The sequence below is a fragment of the Syngnathus typhle genome, linkage group LG15 (assembly GCF_033458585.1).
Source record: "Syngnathus typhle isolate RoL2023-S1 ecotype Sweden linkage group LG15, RoL_Styp_1.0, whole genome shotgun sequence".
NCBI lineage: Eukaryota > Metazoa > Chordata > Actinopteri > Syngnathiformes > Syngnathidae > Syngnathus > Syngnathus typhle.
The window spans coordinates 9,901,502-9,912,046 of NC_083752.1; positions in this window are offsets into that span (position 1 = coordinate 9,901,502).

Below are 10,545 nucleotides of genomic sequence, written 5' to 3' on the forward strand. Positions count from 1 at the left end.
CTGTGCCGGCGACTTGCCCGCGCGAGGCGCGCGCGCCGAGGCCCAAGCGGGAAGCTGCGCCCCGTCCGAGTCAGACTCGGTCGTTGCGGCCCGCCGGTCTCGCGCTACGGCCAGGATGCGGAGTTTGATCGACACTGGTGGGAGCCGGGGGGTCGAAGGGGTTCCGGCCGCCCCGCCGTCCTCAGCGCCGCTGTCACCCAGACGGGAAGCTGCGCCCCGTCCGAGTCAGACTCGGTCGGTGCGGCCCGCTGTGGCCAGCTGGCAACTAGCTACGGAAGGGTACCGGCGCTCCCGACGAACCCGCCGGGGTGGCTGGTGACCAACGCTGCGTTCGGCGCTTATTGCTGTGACCGGGAGGGAAGCTGCGCCCCGTCCGAGTCAGACTCGGTCGTTGCGGCCCCCCCGAGCCCGCACGCCTCTCGCGGAAGGTCATACGCCACCGGCGGCACGAAAGACGCCTCCCGCAACGCGGTAGTCGGGAAAGGCTATTCGGATAGTCGAGCAGAGTTGCGACAACACATCCCGCGGTGCCGTCTGGTTAGGCAAGGGTTTGAGAAACAGCATTCGCGGTAGACCGGCGCGGCCGGCGGACACCCACGCGGCGTGCCGCAATCGGATCGCGCGCTCGGCCTCCGTTGATTTCCTCTAGGTGGGTGATTCGGGGCGTCTCGGTCTCGCTGCCGTTCGGTCGCGCCAAGGCCTGCGGGGGCGGCGCGTAGCGCACGCTCTCGCGGCGGCCGAGGCGCTAGAGTGCGACCCGCAAGTGGGGAGGAACCGTCCACCCAACGCCGGCGCGAGCCGGGGCCGGTGGGGGCCCTACCAAGGCGGGTCATGAGTGCCAGTCGGTCAGTTCGGGAGAAGGGGAGGGTACTCGGAGGCCCGCCGGGAGCAGACGGGGGTCCGGAAGCTGAGGGGGGTGAAGGACGGCGGCCGGGAGCAGACGGCCGTCCCCGGGAGGGGGTGTTCGTTCACGTGCGGACGCCGGGAGCAGGCGGCCGTCACGCGATTCTGCCAACCGTTCCTACCGGCCTGTGTTTAAGGAGGCGGCCGGTCCTCCGTCCTTGGATGGATAAGATTCGCAGATTTTCGCCCGGCCTGTGTTTAAGGAGGCGGCCGGTTCCCTCCTTCCTTCCTTTCTTGGATGTATAACATTCGCAGATTTTCGCCCGGCCGGTGGTTTAAGGAGGCGGCCGGTCCTCCCTCCTTGGATGTATAACATTCGCAGATTTTCGCCCGGCCTATGTTTAGTGAGGCGACCGGTCCTCCCTCCTTGGATGTATAACATTCGCATATTTTCGCCCGGCCGGTGGTTTAAGGAGGCGGCCGGTCCTCCCTCCTTGGATGTATAACATTCGCAGATTTTCGCCCGGCCTATGTTTAGTGAGGCGACCGGTCCTCCGTGGAGAGCGACCCGCAAGTGGGGAGGAACCGTCCACCCAACGCCGGCGCGAGCCGGGGCCGGTGGGGGCCCTACCAAGGCGGGTCTCATTGCCTGTCGGTCAGTTCGGGAGAAGGTGGGGGTACTCGGAGGCCCGCCGGGAGCAGACGGGGGTCCGGAAGGTGAGGGGGTGAAGGACGGCGGTCGGGAGCAGACGGCCGTCCCCGGGAGGGGGTGTTCGTTCACGTGCGGACGCCGGGAGCAGGCGGCCGTCACGCAATTCTGCCAACCGTTCCCACCGGCCTGTGTTTAAGGAGGCGGCCGGTCCTCCACGAGAAGAATTCTGCCAAACGTTCCACCGGCCTGTGTTTAAGGAGGCGGCCGGTCCTCCCCGTCGTTCCGCCGGCTTGTGTTTAAGGAGGCGGCCGGTCCTCCACGAGAAGAATTCTGCCAAACGTTCCACCGGCCTGTGTTTAAGGAGGCGGCCGGTCCTCCCCGTCGTTCCGCCGGCTTGTGTTTAAGGAGGCGGCCGGTCCTCCACTATTCCTTCCTTGGATGGAAAGCATGTAGCACTTTGAAAATTTTCGAGCACTGTGACACTTTGAAAATTTTCGAGAGTTTTTGTACTTAGAAAATTTTTCGCTCTTGCACTTCCAGAGTGCTTTGCGGTAGCTCCTAGGTTCGCTGTCCGAGCATGTGAACACTTTTTGGGGGGGAACACATCGCTAGAGACACCAGCCGCCTGGTTCTCGGGGCCAAAACTTGTGTTCCCCACACTCGTTCTGACTATATTTTGCGATTTGGGGGTAAAGGTAATGAGTACAGTGACTAGGGGGACCAACTCATCGTACTCTGGCGCACCAACAGACCAAAGCTGGTACTGCACTTACCCCTGGTACCCCAACGCCTGGTACCTGACGGGCGAGAGGCTGATTTTTCGCTATTTGCGGCCGACCGAGGGAACCAGACAAAGCGGACACTTTACGGCGCAAGAGCCGTTGGCACTTAGAAATTTTTCGACAAAGTTGGCGCGAGCTCCAGAAGGAGAGGCTGATTTTTCGCTATTTGTGGCCGACCGAGGGAACCAGGCAAAGCGGACACTTTACGGCGCAAGAGCCGTTGGCACTTAGAAATTTTTTGACAAAGTTGGCGCGAGCTCCAGAAGGAGAGGCTGATTTTTCGCTATTTGTGGCCGACCGAGGGAACCAGGCAAAGCGGACACTTTACGGCGCAAGAGCCGTTGGCACTTAGAAATTTTTTGACAAAGTTGGCGCGAGCTCCAGAAGGAGAGGCTGATTTTTCGCTATTTGTGGCCGACCGAGGGAACCAGGCAAAGCGGACACTTTACGGCGCAAGAGCCGTTGGCACTTAGAAAATATTCGCCAAAGTTGGCACGAGCTCCAGAAGGAGAGGCTGATTTTTCGCTATTTGTGGCCGACCGAGGGAACCAGACAAAGCGGACACATTACGGCGCAAGAGCCGTTGGCACTTAGAAAATATTCGCCAAAGTTGGCACGAGCTCCAGAAGGAGAGGCTGATTTTTCGCTATTTGTGGCCGACCGAGGGAACCAGACAAAGCGGACACATTACGGCGCAAGAGCCGTTGGCACTTAGAAAATATTCGCCAAAGTTGGCACGAGCTCCAGAAGGAGAGGCTGATTTTTCGCTATTTGTGGCCGACCGAGGGAACCAGACAAAGCGGACACTTTACGGCGCAAGAGCCGTTGGCACTTGCGCGAGCTCCAGAAGGAGAGGCTGATTTTTCGCTATTTGTGGCCGACCGAGGGAACCAGACAAAGCGGACACTTTACGGCGCAAGAGCCGTTGGCACTTAGAAAATATTCGCCAAAGTTGGCACGAGCTCCAGAAGGAGAGGCTGATTTTTCGCCGTTTGTGGCCGACCGAGGGAACCAGACAAAGCGGACACATTACGGCGCAAGAGCCGTTGGCACTTAGGCGAGCTCCAGAAGGAGAGGCTGGTTTTTCGCTATTTGTGGCCGACCGAGGGAACCAGGCAAAGCGGACACTTTACGGCGCAAGAGCCGTTGGCACTTAGAAAATATTCGCCAAAGTTGGCACGAGCTCCAGAAGGAGAGGCTGATTTTTCGCCGTTTGTGGCCGACCGAGGGAACCAGGCAAAGCGGACACATTACGGCGCAAGAGCCGTTGGCACTTAGGCGAGCTCCAGAAGGAGAGGCTGGTTTTTCGCTATTTGTGGCCGACCGAGGGAACCAGGCAAAGCGGACACATTACGGCGCAAGAGCCGTTGGCACTTAGGCGAGCTCCAGAAGGAGAGGCTGATTTTTCGCCGTTTGTGGCCGACCGAGGGAACCAGGCAAAGCGGACACATTACGGCGCAAGAGCCGTTGGCACTTAGGCGAGCTCCAGAAGGAGAGGCTGGTTTTTCGCTATTTGTGGCCGACCGAGGGAACCAGGCAAAGCGGACACATTACGGCGCAAGAGCCGTTGGCACTTAGGCGAGCTCCAGAAGGAGAGGCTGATTTTTCGCCGTTTGTGGCCGACCGAGGGAACCAGGCAAAGCGGACACATTACGGCGCAAGAGCCGTTGGCACTTAGGCGAGCTCCAGAAGGAGAGGCTGGTTTTTCGCTATTTGTGGCCGACCGAGGGAACCAGGCAAAGCGGACACATTACGGCGCAAGAGCCGTTGGCACTTAGGCGAGCTCCAGAAGGAGAGGCTGATTTTTCGCCGTTTGTGGCCGACCGAGGGAACCAGGCAAAGCGGACACATTACGGCGCAAGAGCCGTTGGCACTTAGGCGAGCTCCAGAAGGAGAGGCTGGTTTTTCGCTATTTGTGGCCGACCGAGGGAACCAGGCAAAGCGGACACATTACGGCGCAAGAGCCGTTGGCACTTAGGCGAGCTCCAGAAGGAGAGGCTGATTTTTCGCCGTTTGTGGCCGACCGAGGGAACCAGGCAAAGCGGACACATTACGGCGCAAGAGCCGTTGGCACTTAGGCGAGCTCCAGAAGGAGAGGCTGGTTTTTCGCTATTTGTGGCCGACCGAGGGAACCAGGCAAAGCGGACACATTACGGCGCAAGAGCCGTTGGCACTTAGGCGAGCTCCAGAAGGAGAGGCTGATTTTTCGCCGTTTGTGGCCGACCGAGGGAACCAGGCAAAGCGGACACATTACGGCGCAAGAGCCGTTGGCACTTAGGCGAGCTCCAGAAGGAGAGGCTGGTTTTTCGCTATTTGTGGCCGACCGAGGGAACCAGGCAAAGCGGACACATTACGGCGCAAGAGCCGTTGGCACTTAGGCGAGCTCCAGAAGGAGAGGCTGGTTTTTCGCTATTTGTGGCCGACCGAGGGAACCAGGCAAAGCGGACACATTACGGCGCAAGAGCCGTTGGCACTTAGGCGAGCTCCAGAAGGAGAGGCTGGTTTTTCGCTATTTGTGGCCGACCGAGGGAACCAGGCAAAGCGGACACATTACGGCGCAAGAGCCGTTGGCACTTAGGCGAGCTCCAGAAGGAGAGGCTGGTTTTTCGCTATTTGTGGCCGACCGAGGGAACCAGGCAAAGCGGACACATTACGGCGCAAGAGCCGTTGGCACTTAGAAAATATTCGCCAAAGTTGGCACGAGCTCCAGAAGGAGAGGCTGATTTTTCGCTATTTGTGGCCGACCGAGGGAACCAGGCAAAGCGGACACATTACGGCGCAAGAGCCGTTGGCACTTAGGCGAGCTCCAGAAGGAGAGGCTGGTTTTTCGCCGTTTGTGGCCGACCGAGGGAACCAGGCAAAGCGGACACATTACGGCGCAAGAGCCGTTGGCACTTAGGCGAGCTCCAGAAGGAGAGGCTGGTTTTTCGCTATTTGTGGCCGACCGAGGGAACCAGGCAAAGCGGACACATTACGGCGCAAGAGCCGTTGGCACTTAGGCGAGCTCCAGAAGGAGAGGCTGGTTTTTCGCTATTTGTGGCCGACCGAGGGAACCAGGCAAAGCGGACACATTACGGCGCAAGAGCCGTTGGCACTTAGGCGAGCTCCAGAAGGAGAGGCTGATTTTTCGCCGTTCGTGGCCGACCGAGGGAACCAGGCAAAGCGGACACATTACGGCGCAAGAGCCGTTGGCACTTAGAAAATATTCGCCAAAGTTGGCACGAGCTCCAGAATGAGAGGCTGATTTTTCGCCGTTTGTGGCCGACCGAGGGAACCAGGCAAAGCGGACACATTACGGCGCAAGAGCCGTTGGCACTTAGGCGAGCTCCAGAAGGAGAGGCTGATTTTTTCGCTATTTGTGGCCGACCGAGGGAACCAGGCAAAGCGGACACATTACGGCGCAAGAGCCGTTGGCACTTAGAAAATATTCGCCAAAGTTGGCACGAGCTCCAGAATGAGAGGCTGATTTTTCGCCGTTTGTGGCCGACCGAGGGAACCAGACAAAGCGGACACATTACGGCGCAAGAGCCGTTGGCACTTAGGCGAGCTCCAGAAGGAGAGGCTGATTTTTTCGCTATTTGTGGCCGACCGAGGGAACCAGGCAAAGCGGACACATTACGGCGCAAGAGCCGTTGGCACTTAGAAAATATTCGCCAAAGTTGGCACGAGCTCCAGAATGAGAGGCTGATTTTTCGCCGTTTGTGGCCGACCGAGGGAACCAGGCAAAGCGGACACATTACGGCGCAAGAGCCGTTGGCACTTAGGCGAGCTCCAGAAGGAGAGGCTGATTTTTTCGCTATTTGTGGCCGACCGAGGGAACCAGGCAAAGCGGACACATTACGGCGCAAGAGCCGTTGGCACTTAGAAAATATTCGCCAAAGTTGGCACGAGCTCCAGAATGAGAGGCTGATTTTTCGCCGTTTGTGGCCGACCGAGGGAACCAGACAAAGCGGACACATTACGGCGCAAGAGCCGTTGGCACTTAGGCGAGCTCCAGAAGGAGAGGCTGATTTTTCGCTATTTGTGGCCGACCGAGGGAACCAGGCAAAGCGGACACTTTACGGCGCAAGAGCCGTTGGCACTTAGAAAATATTCGCCAAAGTTGGCACGAGCTCCAGAAGGAGAGGCTGATTTTTCGCCGTTTGTGGCCGACCGAGGGAACCAGACAAAGCGGACACATTACGGCGCAAGAGCCGTTGGCACTTAGGCGAGCTCCAGAAGGAGAGGCTGATTTTTCGCTATTTGTGGCCGACCGAGGGAACCAGGCAAAGCGGACACTTTACGGCGCAAGAGCCGTTGGCACTTAGAAAATATTCTGAAATTCTCACCGACCTCCGTGGTGGAGAGGCCGAATTTTCGACATTCGTGGCCGACCGGGGAACCGTCGCCACTCGGACAACTTGTGCGGCAGCCCTCGGTGATTTTAGGACCGCTTTTTCACCCTCGCTGTCCGACCGGAGAACCGTCGTAGCTCGGACAGTTCGTGTGCCAGCATCCGCTGGCACTTAGAAAATTTTAAAAAAGAAAAAAATAGTCTTCTGCATATACGTTCTGACTATATTTTGCGATTAGGGGGTAAAGGTAATGAGTACAGTGACTAGGGGGACCAACTCATCGTACTCTGGCGCACCAACACGCCAAGGTTGGTACTGCACTTAGGCTGATTTTTGCGCTATTCGCGGCCGACCGGGGAACCAGCGCGGAGCGGACACATTACGGCGAATGAGCCGTTGGCACTTAGAAAATTTTTGAGCTTTTTTCGAACTTCCGTGAGGCTGATTTTGCGCTATTCGCGGCCGACCGGGGAACCAGCGCGGAGCGGACACATTACGGCGAATGAGCCGTTGGCACTTAGAAAATTTTTGAGCTTTTTTCGAACTTCCGTGAGGCTGATTTTGCGCTATTCGCGGCCGACCGGGGAACCAGCGCGGAGCGGACACATTACGGCGAATGAGCCGTTGGCACTTAGAAAATTTTTGAGCTTTTTTCGAACTTCCGTGAGGCTGATTTTGCGCTATTCGCGGCCGACCGGGGAACCAGCGCGGAGCGGACACATTACGGCGAATGAGCCGTTGGCACTTAGAAAATTTTTGAGCTTTTTTCGGACTTCCGTGTGGAGCTTTGGGGCCGTTCCGCCTAACTTTTTATGCCCGATTAGGCTTCCAGGGAGGCGGCTAAGCATTATTGACCAATCATGGAGCTTTTTTGGGACTTCCGTGTGGAGCTTTGGGGCCGTTCCGCCTAACTTTTTATGCCCGATTAGGCTTCCAGGGAGGCGGCTAAGCATTATTGACCAATCATGGAGCTTTTTTGGGACTTCCGTGTGGAGCTTTGGAGCCGTTCCGCCTAACTTTTTATGCCCGATTAGGCTTCCAGGGAGGCGGCTAAGCATTATTGACCAATCATGGAGCTTTTTTGGGACTTCCGTGTGGAGCTTTGGGGCCGTTCCGCCTAGCTTTTTATGCCCGATTAGGCTTCCAGGGAGGCGGCTAAGCATTATTGACCAATCATGGAGCTTTTTTGGGACTTCCGTGTGGAGCTTTGGGGCCGTTCCGCCTAACTTTTTATGCCCGATTAGGCTTCCAGGGAGGCGGCTAAGCATTATTGACCAATCATGGAGCTTTTTTGGGACTTCCGTGTGGAGCTTTGGGGCCGTTCCGCCTAGCTTTTTATGCCCGATTAGGCTTCCAGGGAGGCGGCTAAGCATTATTGACCAATCATGGAGCTTTTTTGGGACTTCCGTGTGGAGCTTTGGGGCCGTTCCGCCTAGCTTTTTATGCCCGATTAGGCTTCCAGGGAGGCGGCTAAGCATTATTGACCAATCATGGAGCTTTTTTGGGACTTCCGTGTGGAGCTTTGGGGCCGTTCCGCCTAGCTTTTTATGCCCGATTAGGCTTCCAGGGAGGCGGCTAAGCATTATTGACCAATCATGGAGCTTTTTTGGGACTTCCGTGTGGAGCTTTGGGGCCGTTCCGCCTAGCTTTTTATGCCCGATTAGGCTTCCAGGGAGGCGGCTAAGCATTATTGACCAATCATGGAGCTTTTTTGGGACTTCCGTGTGGAGCTTTGGGGCCGTTCCGCCTAGCTTTTTATGCCCGATTAGGCTTCCAGGGAGGCGGCTAAGCATTATTGACCAATCATGGAGCTTTTTTGGGACTTCCGTGTGGAGCTTTGGGGCCGTTCCGCCTAGCTTTTTATGCCCGATTAGGCTTCCAGGGAGGCGGCTAAGCATTATTGACCAATCATGGAGCTTTTTTGGGACTTCCGTGTGGAGCTTTGGGGCCGTTCCGCCTAGCTTTTTATGCCCGATTAGGCTTCCAGGGAGGCGGCTAAGCATTATTGACCAATCATGGAGCTTTTTTGGGACTTCCGTGTGGAGCTTTGGGGCCGTTCCGCCTAGCTTTTTATGCCCGATTAGGCTTCCAGGGAGGCGGCTAAGCATTATTGACCAATCATGGAGCTTTTTTGGGACTTCCGTGTGGAGCTTTGGGGCCGTTCCGCCTAGCTTTTTATGCCCGATTAGGCTTCCAGGGAGGCGGCTAAGCATTATTGACCAATCATGGAGCTTTTTTGGGACTTCCAGCCGGTGCTTTGGGGGCCTTCCCCCTCACTTTCTACGCCCGATTGGGCTTCCAGGGACGCGGCTAAGCATTTTTAACAGAAATGGAGCTTTTTGCGGAGCTCCAGCCGGTGCCACCGGCAGGCCGTGCACGCGGACGAGATGACCGAAAGAAGCTCCAGGAGAGCGGATGGACGCTTTTTAAGCACCGAGGCGGAGATCGCGGAGCTTTAATAGACTTCCAGCGGGCCCAAAGCGGCCAGGCAGACGGCGCAGCGCGACCTGGTACCTCGCACGGGACGCATCGCCCCCCCCGCGCACAGTTCCAGGGGGCCGGGATGACGTTTCAAAGCTGCCGCTGCAGCTGCGGCGGGGAGTGGCCTCCCTCCGGTGGACACGACGAGTAAATGACACCGGCCGCTGACGCAAACCCACGCCGGACAGGAGAGCTCAAAAGCCGGGTAACATTTCAAGGAAGACCCCCCCTGCGCAGACCTCCACTAGGCCGGGATGACTGTTCAGCTGTGGCGGGGAGTGGCCTCCCTCCGGTCGGCACGACGAGTAAATGACACCGGCCGCTGACGCAAACCCACGCCGGACAGGAGAGCTCAAAAGCCGGGTAACATTTCAAGGAAGACCCCCCCTGCGCAGACCTCCACTAGGCCGGGATGACTGTTCAGCTGTGGCGGGGAGTGGCCTCCCTCCGGTCGGCACGACGAGTAAATGACACCGGCCGCTGACGCAAACCCACGCCGGACAGGAGAGCTCAAAAGCCGGGTAACATTTCAAGGAAGACCCCCCCTGCGCAGACCTCCACTAGGCCGGGATGACTGTTCAGCTGTGGCGGGGAGTGGCCTCCCTCCGGTCGGCACGACGAGTAAATGACACCGGCCGCTGACGCAAACCCACGCCGGACAGGAGAGCTCAAAAGCCGGGTAACATTTCAAGGAAGACCCCCCCTGCGCAGACCTCCACTAGGCCGGGATGACTGTTCAGCTGTGGCGGGGAGTGGCCTCCCTCCGGTCGGCACGACGAGTAAATGACACCGGCCGCTGACGCAAACCCACGCCGGACAGGAGAGCTCAAAAGCCGGGTAACATTTCAAGGAAGACCCCCCCTGCGCAGACCTCCACTAGGCCGGGATGACTGTTCAGCTGTGGCGGGGAGTGGCCTCCCTCCGGTCGGCACGACGAGTAAATGACACCGGCCGCTGACGCAAACCCACGCCGGACAGGAGAGCTCAAAAGCCGGGTAACATTTCAAGGAAGACCCCCCCTGCGCAGACCTCCACTAGGCCGGGATGACTGTTCAGCTGTGGCGGGGAGTGGCCTCCCTCCGGTCGGCACGACGAGTAAATGACACCGGCCGCTGACGCAAACCCACGCCGGACAGGAGAGCTCAAAAGCCGGGTAACATTTCAAGGAAGACCCCCCCTGCGCAGACCTCCACTAGGCCGGGATGACTGTTCAGCTGTGGCGGGGAGTGGCCTCCCTCCGGTCGGCACGACGAGTAAATGACACCGGCCGCTGACGCAAACCCACGCCGGACAGGAGAGCTCAAAAGCCGGGTAACATTTCAAGGAAGACCCCCCCTGCGCAGACCTCCACTAGGCCGGGATGACTGTTCAGCTGTGGCGGGGAGTGGCCTCCCTCCGGTCGGCACGACGAGTAAATGACACCGGCCGCTGACGCAAACCCACGCCGGACAGG